The 11,271-nt window shown below is 31.9% G+C and overlaps 1 pseudogene; it reads right to left on the minus strand.

Annotated features, from left to right (window-relative positions):
- Nucleotides 1–4,680: 4,680 nt before the first annotated feature.
- Nucleotides 4,681–9,372, minus strand: LOC112023348 (beta-galactosidase 6-like; annotated as a pseudogene).
- Between the last annotated feature and the right edge of the window lie 1,899 nt (nucleotides 9,373–11,271).

The raw sequence follows: 11,271 nt of genomic DNA on the forward strand, positions 1-11,271 counted from the left end.
TTTAAATAACGAATTTATGGAAGTTTTATTTTTTATTTTTTATTGGAACCATAGGTAGTTTTTTTTTTTTTTTCTTTTCTTTTTTCTTTTTTCTAGGAGCCGTGGGTGGGTAGCATTTCTTTCTTATATTTTTATTAGAAATGTGGGATAGTGGGGTTGGGAAGTGGGAAGTGGGAAGTGTGAGGGTAGTAGGAAAATTTTAGTTGATTTACCATTTTAACTTTATTTCTCTTTTTAAGGAATAAAAATAAATTAATTAAATTAGGGGTATTTTTTACAGTAAAAAAAAGCAATAATTAGCTTTTTAAATCCTCTTTATACATACAGATAAATAGTGCAATAGAAAAATGAGTAGTATGTGGGTTATCAAAATAAAAAGCTCCCCTTTAGTTGTTCAATGGGTCGACCTCCGGTTCAAAGGGTTTATTGAAACCAGCTTGATAGTCAGTTCACTATAACCCGATTAGATTGGGTAGTCTAGTTCAGATCTAAAAACCGTGATAATTACAAATTTTAAACCACTTTTTAAAGTCGAATTTATTTCTACGACATTTAGGAGTTTTAACCAATGCAAAGCGTTAATCAACCTACACCGACATTTCATCAACCTCATTTATGCCATTTTATCCAAAAATAGTTTTCTCTTATAAAAACCCAGTGTGTGGACGCACAAACATAGTTCTCTATCAACTTCACCAATGCCACAATCTTTTAAGTTATGAATGTGGTTCATATTCTTTTTAAAGAATATTTCGTGTTGATGGTGTTCTATAAGTCATAGTTTTTGTGTTGGTCCTCAAAGTGCACCGCTCCTTCACACCTTTATCACCTTCTCCACTTTCAGGTGTCAAAGTGAATAGTGAACTCAACTCTCATTTTAAATTCGGGTGTAGAGATCTATAGCCTATTTTACTTGACACATGGCTGAGAAACCAAAATGTCCTCCAACAACTTGAATGTCATGTCACACTTTTAAGAAATAAGTTATGGACACATGATTTTGAACCTTTCCTATTATTCAAATGAATTCAATGTGTTGGGATTTACATCATGAGTTCTACTACTCAGTGTTCTTAGCAAATTTTCTGTTTTCTCTATGAAATTACTGAGGGAAGTGATAACAAGATATATATTCCTATGCATTGGTGATTGACACGGTATTTAAGGAAATCTGAAGAGGGTTGCCACCGGCTTCTTCAAGCAAAACTAAAAGATTTCCAGAAGCTTTAAGGAATGATCTGGGCACATGATACCTAGCAAAACATAAAATAAAATATAAAAAAAAGGAAATTACATATGTAGATTTATATAGGTCTAATGAATGTGTGTGTGCATGTATAGTTCTCTGTTCATCTTGTTTAGTTCTATAAATATGCACTAGCTGAAAAAGAATTATCTTTGCTAAACTTGATTTATAAATTTATACTACATACATTGAAATTATATATGACCCAAAAAAAAAAAAAAAATTTAACAATAGGTTTCAATTTTGTAGACGATGACTAAAATTGTATATGGTATAGGTTTGTGGTAACAATTGGAAGTTGAATCCTACAGCTTGCAATGCATTGCAACAAGTTCAATCATATATACTCTACCTTGTTTAACTAACAATAAAGTCATAATCCACATCTTTAGATGTAGAATTAAATGGTTGGTTGTGAAGGACTTTGTTTGAGCATGGATGACACCGTGACCTAGGACAAGTGATGACCAAGATGATATTGGAAGAATTCGTATAAGCCAAATGAGGCAAAATTGCCAAACAGTGCAATTTTTGAAAATTTTAAGTCGGATAGTACGCGTTCAAACTTATTTAGTTAGTTAGACTGTTTTTGAAAGTCGAATTGGGCAAACACTATAATGGCATTTTCTATAAACCCTGTTATAGGCACAAAAAAAAACGACACTATAGTATTAGTTTTCCAATCCAAAGTTGAGTTTGTCAAACTCGACTTTCAAAAACAGTCTAACTATCTAAATAACTTTGAACGCGTGCTATCTGGCTTAAAAATTTCAAAAATTGCACTGTTTGGCAAATTTTGCCGCCAAATGACACCTAGATTTATACGTGAGACGACAACAATTTACATAAGTTATCATACAAGACAAAAATATAACAATTTTCTTATATTTTTACTCTTTCTAAATTACCTGTGACCATAAGACCATGGCTACGTAGCCTAAACTTTAACTAAGGCATTTGCTATTTTATGGTTTTGAAGTATTGCAATTATTTCTTACCTTTTGTTTCATTATTTATAAAATACAATAACACCCCCATGAAATTTTAGTTCTTCCTTATAACTCTCTATGGTTTTCATTTTCGCCAAATTAACCCTGATATTAACTTTCGTTAACTTTTTTGGATAAAAAAATCATGTGACCATATTAAGAGGACTCAGCAATTGATTTGTATCACTGCTCAAGTGATAGTCACATGATTTCATTTTTTTTTATCCATAAAAGCTAACAAAAATTAGTCATAGAGATCAATTTGGCAAATATGAAAATCTCATAGAATTATAAGGAAGAATTGAAACCTCACGGGTGATTTTGGATTTAGGTTTTCCCCAAATATGTTTTTAGGGAATTCTCTTCTTATGTGTGTATGTACATAAGTTTTTATTTTATCTGTTTTATGTTTATTATTTGCAAATATAAAAATAAAGTGGATAGCTAATGGCTACATACATTATTGTGATGGTTTGCCTTCGGAGTCATGGAAAGAAATCCAATAGCGACCAATGCTTTGTCCATTAACCCAAGTTTCACCTTTTCCCATTGAACTCAGGTTTAAGGCGACAGGGTCATTTCCCTTGGGTGCATTGAAAAATATCTGCAAAATTATAGATTTGTATGTTTACACACGTAGATACTACACAGCATTAAATATTAGAGTGAAAAACAAATACGCTGATTATAATGTATTCTCACGGATTCTTATTGTAGGGATTCAAATTTGGATTGACCTGAGTACGAATGGGTTTCAGCCCAATCAAGCCCAAACAATAAATTTTAGAGTATGGGTTCAAGAACTAGTACTGTGTGACAGGAAAGGTTCTACTCCTCCAGTAACAAGGGATATTTTGGTTTATTCCTAAAAAAACTCTCCTCGGCTCTTTCAGTCAGTCTCTCTCTCTTCGTTCTTTCTTTTTTTCTCCCAGAAGAAGTCCCCCTTACTTCCTTCTTTCCTATGTTTTATACTCCGTTTTCCCCCCGTTCCATCGTACACGTGTAGTTCTTATCTTGGAGCTCCTTTCTATCCCATCCAGTACCTACGGAACCTTCAGCTTAGTGGCCATAAAGCTGCTTAGTTACTGTTCAGGTATCACCTCCACATTAATGCGGCCAGACTGTTTGCTGGAAAGCATTTAATGTGGAGGTGATGGCCTTAAAAAGATATTTGCTACCTTCTCCGACGCCTCCTTAAGCTATATCCAATTTCCAGTTCAGATACAACTTGGCGAGTCTCTCCACTAACATGAAAGTTGCATTTACCTCGGACTTTGGTATACTCCGTGCACTATGTGGTTTAAATCAATCATTGTTAGTACTCCCCGTTGGATCGTATAGTGTGTTATGGTCCGCGACTATAATATTTTTTTTTTTTTTTAAACCATAGTATACACAAACATATATAATATAATCCAACAATTTTAAAATCTTATATTTCTTGCCTTTCAATCATTAAAAGGAGGATGCTCTGGTTCAACATGTTAGAAGAGATATATATATATATATATATATATGAAAGTTCAAAATGTGTGTAAAACACCCTTGAACGTTTAGACCCAAAATTACAAAATATCAATTCAAGCTTATTATCAAATAATTAATGTGCGGAACATAAATATAAGCCAAACACAGAATTGATAAATAATCTAAGCCAAATATAATCACATCCACAACATAAAATAAATGGCAAAGATAAAGGAAGTGAGATGCAAACACAAGGACAACACTCGATATGTTATCGAAGAGGAAACCAAAGCCCTCGGCGTAAAACTTCTCCGCCGTCCTCCAAGCAGTAAATAATTCATTAGAAAATGTTATTGAGATACATGAACAGCAATAAACCCTCCAAGCCTAATCTACTAAAGTACCTAAGTCCTCCAAACTTCTTGCTCCAACGAGGTTGCGCCAAACTTTTTTCTTTTCTAGCTTACCGGATTCTGCTATAAACCATAGCATCAACCAATAATCATTGGTCTCTTATGAACTACTTCCCTTAGCACCAAATGAACCTTCTCACAGATGTGGGTGTGATGAGAAAATGATTTGATCAAGAACCTCTCAAGGATGTATCAATGGAGAGGAAGAGAGTAGAGGAATTTGAAGAGTCTCTTAGTAAAGATTAGGGATGGGGTGATCTTGTTTTTCTCTAGGGTTTCTCTTACAAAATTTTCTCTAGAAGCTCTCTACATTTCTTGGGTATAAGGGTCTATATATAGTGGTGTGTGTTTGGAATAGGAAGAGTTAGTTTTTGCCAAACAGGGCTGGTTGGCGGCTTGGCCTCGCGACTTGTCCAAGTCGCGAGTTCAAGTCGTGAGGTAACGGCCTGGCCAGCTTAAGACTTTTTTCATGTAGTGCGACAGCTGGCTTAGCCCTTCACCTTCCTATATGCTTCTCACGTACACAGCATTTGGCAGCTTGCAAGCCGTGAGTTAGTCGCAAGTCCTAATCGCGAGTTTCTACTTCTTTGCACAAAGATGAGTAATTCTTCACACTCTCTTCACAAACTACCCTTACATGAATCCCACTTAAATACAGGGTTATTAAGTGCTAAATTACAATTAAATTGGCATGGAATAAAGCTAACAAGATGGTTGATAAATTTCAATCTTACAATATATATTTATTTATTTGAGGTGAACAAAGAAGTTTGAATTTAAGTAAACTACCTATGAATTATCAAAAAATGAAGTAACCTACCTATGTATATGTTGTTCAAGAAAACACGCGCAACATGTGCAAGAGATTCAACATGAAGTATTGGTTTAGTGCAAGGCAAATTGTGTTGAAACCTATACTTCAACAGAAAATCAAATCCATTAATTCGTTATAAATGTCATTAGGTTGATGCAAAGAAGAGAATGCATGAATATGAGAGATGAATTTACCTAAGAGTATACCAAAGATAATCATATTTGTCTTTGGTTGTACTTGTTTGCTCAAGTAATCTCTTTGATTTAAGTGATGTATCTCTGAAGTTCACGATTACATCATTAAATTCTTTCCAGCTATTAGCTGAACCAAAAGTTTGTACTGGTGTTATGATTCTGTTATTATACTTTTTGCTCACCTATTCAATATATATAAGAAAAACATGGAACTTAAGCTCGCCATCAAAATAAAGGTAAAAAAAAAAAAAATCTATACTTTATATATGTCAAATGACTGTAAACTCGTAAGACATCAATTAAATTCTAAACAACATAAATTATACAAGTATTGGACTTGTCAAAACATGAATTTGAGGCCTAAAGCATAATTGAAATATATATATATATATATATACACACACACATACACTTTTCATATGCCAACTTATTGTAAACTTGCAAGATAGTGATTAAATTCTAAACAACAAATTTCCTACAATAGATTATATATACAAATATTGGTCTTGTCAAAACAAGAATTTGAGGCATATTTGAATATAAATGTATTTTTTCAAAATTTAAAACAAAAGTTTGCTAGAAATTTGTTAAAAAATTAAGTTTAGGATTTGTAATTAATTAGTAAAATGTTATGAGCTCAAAACTATAGTTATTGCTCTGCCCAATAAGTCAACAATTTGGTATTTCTTGTCCTAACAGTTAGAATGCAGGATTACAGATATGTAGAATTGAATTACCTGTGCCGTATTGAAAGTAATTTTTCTACAGTCTGGAAGAATACTGATCGACTTTGGAAGCAATTTGAATGAAATATTTCGAAATTGGACAATAGCATTATTATGTGTATCATTGTTTATCAGAAATGCCGCACAGTCTTCTTTCTTTCCTTCGAAAACAATGGCCTATTAATTAAAAGAAAGAAACAAAATAATTGTTAATATAATATTATATTGTAAGTTTCATCTTTAAGTACATTCAGTGATATCAGAAAACATAATAAGAATTTTGGCACATTACCTCTTGCTTTTCACCTAAAGAAAAACTTCTTCGTACTCCATGTAGTAAAGTTGTAGAGCACAATTTAATTGTAGCATGCAACTCCTTAAGATGCCCCCACTTAGGTTGCCTTATGAGTCCTAAAATTATTAAAAGTATTAATTATTTTACCCATTATTTAAGAAGCATAGGAACTTATGCTACTCACCATATTCATCTAGAGGGGCTTGATCATAATAGGCTGTTATGATATATGCAGAGCTTGTTCTCCCAAAATTTGTTCCACCATGGTACTAGATATATATATGGAGTGCCATATTAGACGTGATATATATGATTAGGGTTATTAAGTTTGTATAAGTGAAAATAAAATAAAATATATTCGGATGGAAATGTAATTGCACTAGTTAATGCACATTATAATTAAAATACCATACCATGTAATAATTTACATAGCTTCCATTTCTTGCAATAAAAAGTGCTACATGAAATGCAATGTTTTCTGCAGACCTTGGGTATGGCTTCGTACCATATACTTGATAGCTTCAAAAGAAGTTTAATTAAAGTTAGTTGACTCTTTAAGTGACTAAGAATCATTGTTTTTGACTAATTCAGTTAATTTATGTAGCAGAAGTTTTCTATTACGATATTATAAAAAAAGGAAAGGGGCTTGGAAATCATTAACTTAGATTCATCTTGGAAAGCATGATGCCATATATATATACTCTCTTGCTAGCTAGTACCAAGCAACCATTTCAACTGTCATTTCCTCCATAGTTCCGAACTTTTAAAGCTAGCCATTAGTTTCTTATAGAATACTATTCTTTAAAGTGAATGGAATGTAACATTTTCTTAAACTCCTTGCCCTATAGATAAAAAATAAAAAAGAAGAACAATGCAAGGATTTGATCATACTAAGATGTCCAATTTTCTGTCCATAGTGATGGCTTGTTTGGTGAATTGGGTCCTCGAAATGTTTCTCCACATGTCAACCCATTGCATGTATTAATCTGCATGTTTATTTTTTTTAAATGGAAATACAAAACATGGTCCAAAATGCATCAGTGTGCAATCTTAAAATTTAACAAAGAAATCATTTTAAAATTAGCAGGTTAGATTCCTATATATGTAAACTAGTACTGACCACTGGATCAGGAGCATCAGTTTGCTTGCACATCACCCATGGTACACCAGTTTTGAGCCCAACCGCCATTTTAGCTGCCTAACGAACATAAGGGGGTCCTTTTCCGTGGAATGCAGCTTCAATGTTTTGATATTCATTCTCAATCTATACCAACATTAACATATTTCATGTGAGAAATTATATGCAATAAAGAATTTATTACAAATTCACTGGTAAGAGAAGGTATAGTACCTGTGACAGAATGATGGGACCTCCTTGCGAGGCATATAAATCCTCTGATAGTTCACTATTTTTGTGGTAAAATTTTGCATGTAGAACTACAAGATGGAATAACCAACAAAAACGAAATCATTTTAATTTTCAAGTACCAGTATATCAAATCAATGCACTTTGTATACGAACTTTGGCATGACATCAAATGCAAGAATTTGGAAAATTTTTAGACCNAATATTATTCTATTTCAATGCAAAACAACATGATTATTAATGTTTAAAGGTCTCACATAAAGGATTCTGCATTCTCCTGATACTTCTCAAAGACTGGTGCATAGTCACCAACTTTAGACAAACCAATTAATCATGCATTTGTTAAATGGTTGAGGTGTTTGATTGAAAAATTGTCATACAATGAAGTCTATATTGACATGTGATTTAAAATGTAACATATTTTTGAAAAACCAAATTAAGTAGCATAATTCAGTTCATGAATTATTACCTTGACCACAAGTGTCTAAATCCCAGCATACTTGACATCCCAACTGATCAAAGCAAAGCTCAATAACTAGTCATTTTATTGTAGTGTTATATGATACAATAGAACATTAAGGACTGCTTCAAATATTGACTCTTAGTATCACATAAGGAATTATGCAATTTAAATCTATCCAAACACAAACTTAAGTTCAAAAATACTGATGAACTGCTGAAAGTAAAAGTAAATCACCCTTCTATTTGGTTCCAATTCACAACATATAAGCTTACTCCCATGAAAAAATAGCAAGATTTGCCAAAACACAACCAAGACATCCAACATAAACAAACTTCAAGCAATTAAACAGATAATTGCGATAAAGAAAATAATTCAATTAGAAAATAAATGATGCATATGAATCACTATACCAATTTAAACTATAGACATAAATGGTTATTAACACCAAGTAAATAAATGAAAGAGAATTAGTATGCCAACCGGCATTTCCTCCTCTTCAATCGAAGCCTGTCCCTTTTCAGGAGGGTTGTATACTTCTCCATCAACAGGCTCTGACAATTCAGTTGTTGTTTCAGAAACATGATTCTCCTCGACAGGAGTAGGCTTGAAACAAATTTATCCTAAAAATCAGTTAAAGAAGAACAAAAGGCTTTACTTTGAATTGTAAAATTTGTTTCACATTCCAGGGTCAGGAGTAAGGGGCACTTCAACATCATTCACGAAACTTTGGCTCCCATCATCAACATATCCAAATGCTCATTTAAAACAAAGTAGCCTTTGTCTTGAGGTGCTAGGAAGAAACTATGAGTAAATTTGCGCCTCAAACTGTCCTTTCCAGTCAAATATCCAGTCACAAGAATAAGGACGACTCCATTGAAAGAATTTTGTGAATCCACAATTAAGATTTGTGCACTGAATTCACCATAATGAAAAGAGAGTATCTTCTCGTTGATTGCCTGATAATGAAAATCAATCAAAATATATAAGAGATCAATCCAAGTACTTCAGTTCTGTAAGGGTCCCAAGAAATTTGGAAGCATTCCAGTAAAGCCATTATCATATGCCCATCTGAACATGAAAAGATCAATCCATAAATGAATTTAAAAATAACATTATCAAACTATTTACATGTTTCAAAACCACCGTATACTGATCTATAAAAAAGAGATAAAAGTACAGAATTGAAGGGCTTGTACCCGTACCCGTGTCAGTGTCGGTGCTTCCTAGCTCACTCAACTGCTATCAATGTACCTGAAACAATATAGGTAAATAATGATACTGCACCGCTAATAGGAAGAAGTTACTTCATGTTTGACATATATATATATATATATATAATCTATATAACTTACAGCTGTTGTAAGGAGGTCAACATTCCAAGCTGCATAGGTAAGTTCCATTGAAATCATTTGAGCTAAAACTTCTGTAACATTATAGAAAGTTTTACAATTAATATAAGTTCTAATAAATGGATTCGGAAAGGGTTAACAAAAAGAAATCAAAATAAAGGGAAAAGATTAAACCCACTATCTTTCAACTAAAAGTATTTTATGATAAACATTTGAGCAGGGCAATCATATCATAAGAAGTCAACCAATGTAATATGAATAAATGCAATATAAACCAAAAGAAACAAGTCCTAGCTGTTTCCTTGGACACTACATCTATTGAATGAATCTCAACCACAAGAGAGCCCATTAATCACAAATCTAAAACCAAAATCAATCCTAGCTTGGCCAAGCCAATTTTATTACTTCCTTTCGCATCAGTCTGCTAAATTAATTGAATATAGAATTACAAAAAGACTTATATGCAAGTTTGGATCGAATCTTCCTACTCTTTGATACTTTCGGTTGGCATACTAATTGTTTTGAGTTTTAGCTCAAATTTTGAGCATTTTTCACTCGATTTCTAATTATTTAAGGAAATTGCCATGGCTTTTAGATTCAAACTTTTCAAAGAACTTGTAAAAGAAGTATTCAAGGTTTTTAAGGCTAGACCAAAGTTTGATCAAGGTTGAATCGTGATGATATCATAATTGATTTAGTAATTAATTAAAAAAATATTGACAAAATTGACTAAAAAAGTATGAATAAATTAAAACAAATTAAAAAATGAATTTTATTATTTTTACAATTTTTAAGGTTAATATAAAATAATAAATCATAAACAAGAATTTTTTTTTTTTTTGGCAGTCCTTCAAGTAGAAAAATTTAAATCTAAAATAAGATACCATTTTTAAATAAATTTTAAATACCACTTTCACCTTCAAAATTTCAATTCTTATTCACAAATAAATTTAGTAAATAAAATCTAATGATATGTTTAATGATAGAGATGAGAGAGGGGTGATATAATAAAAATGAAAACACTATTAATCATATAGAAAAAGTGTGTGTTATATATACACACACACACGCCTCTAGCACACGAGGCGTGTGCTCAAAGGTCTTCTATTTTTTGGGTAAAATTAATAATTTGCATAAATTATAATTTGGGATTAATATATTTTCCAATCACAAAAAAAAAAAAAAAAAAAAACCAAAAACAAAAAAAAACAAAAAACAAAAACAAAAAATCTAGGGGTTGATGAGTGTTAAGCATTTGTGGTGAAATAATTTTATGTAATTAAGTAGTTGTTCAAGGCTAGTGTTTTTTTTTTTTACAAAGTTTTTATGGAAGTTTATTTATTTATTATTGGAACCTTGCTAGTTTATTTATTTATTTATAGGAGCCGTGGGTGGGTAGCCTTTCTTTCTTATTTTTTATTAGAACTGTGGGGTAGTGGGGTTGGGAAGTTGGAAGTGTGAGGATAGTGGAAAATTTTAGTTGATTTACTATCTTACCCTTATTTCTCTTTTAAGGAATAAGCATAGATTAATTAAATTATGGGTATTTTTTTAAAAAAATTTATGAAGTTTTTTTTTTTTTTTTATTGGAACCATAGGTAGTTTTTTTTTTTTTTTTTTTCTTTTTTTTTTTTTCTTTTTTCTAGGAGCCGTGGGTGGGTAGCATTTCTTTCTTATATTTTATTAGAAATGTGGGATGGTGGGGTTGGGAAGTGGGAAGTGGGAAGTGTGAGGGTAGTAGGAAAATTTTAGTTGATTTACCATTTTAACTTTATTTCTCTTAAAAGGAATAAAAATAAATTAATTAAATTAGGGGTATTTTTTAAGTAAAAAAAAGCAATAATTAGCTTTTTAATCTTCTTTATACATACAGATAAATAGTGCAATAGAAAAATGAGTAGTATGTGGGTTATCAAAATAAAAAGCTCCCCTTTAGTTGTTCAATGGGTC

This window comes from Quercus suber, unplaced genomic scaffold, assembly GCF_002906115.3.
Source record: "Quercus suber isolate HL8 unplaced genomic scaffold, Cork oak 2.0 scaffold_262, whole genome shotgun sequence".
In the NCBI taxonomy this organism is placed as follows: domain Eukaryota; kingdom Viridiplantae; phylum Streptophyta; class Magnoliopsida; order Fagales; family Fagaceae; genus Quercus; species Quercus suber.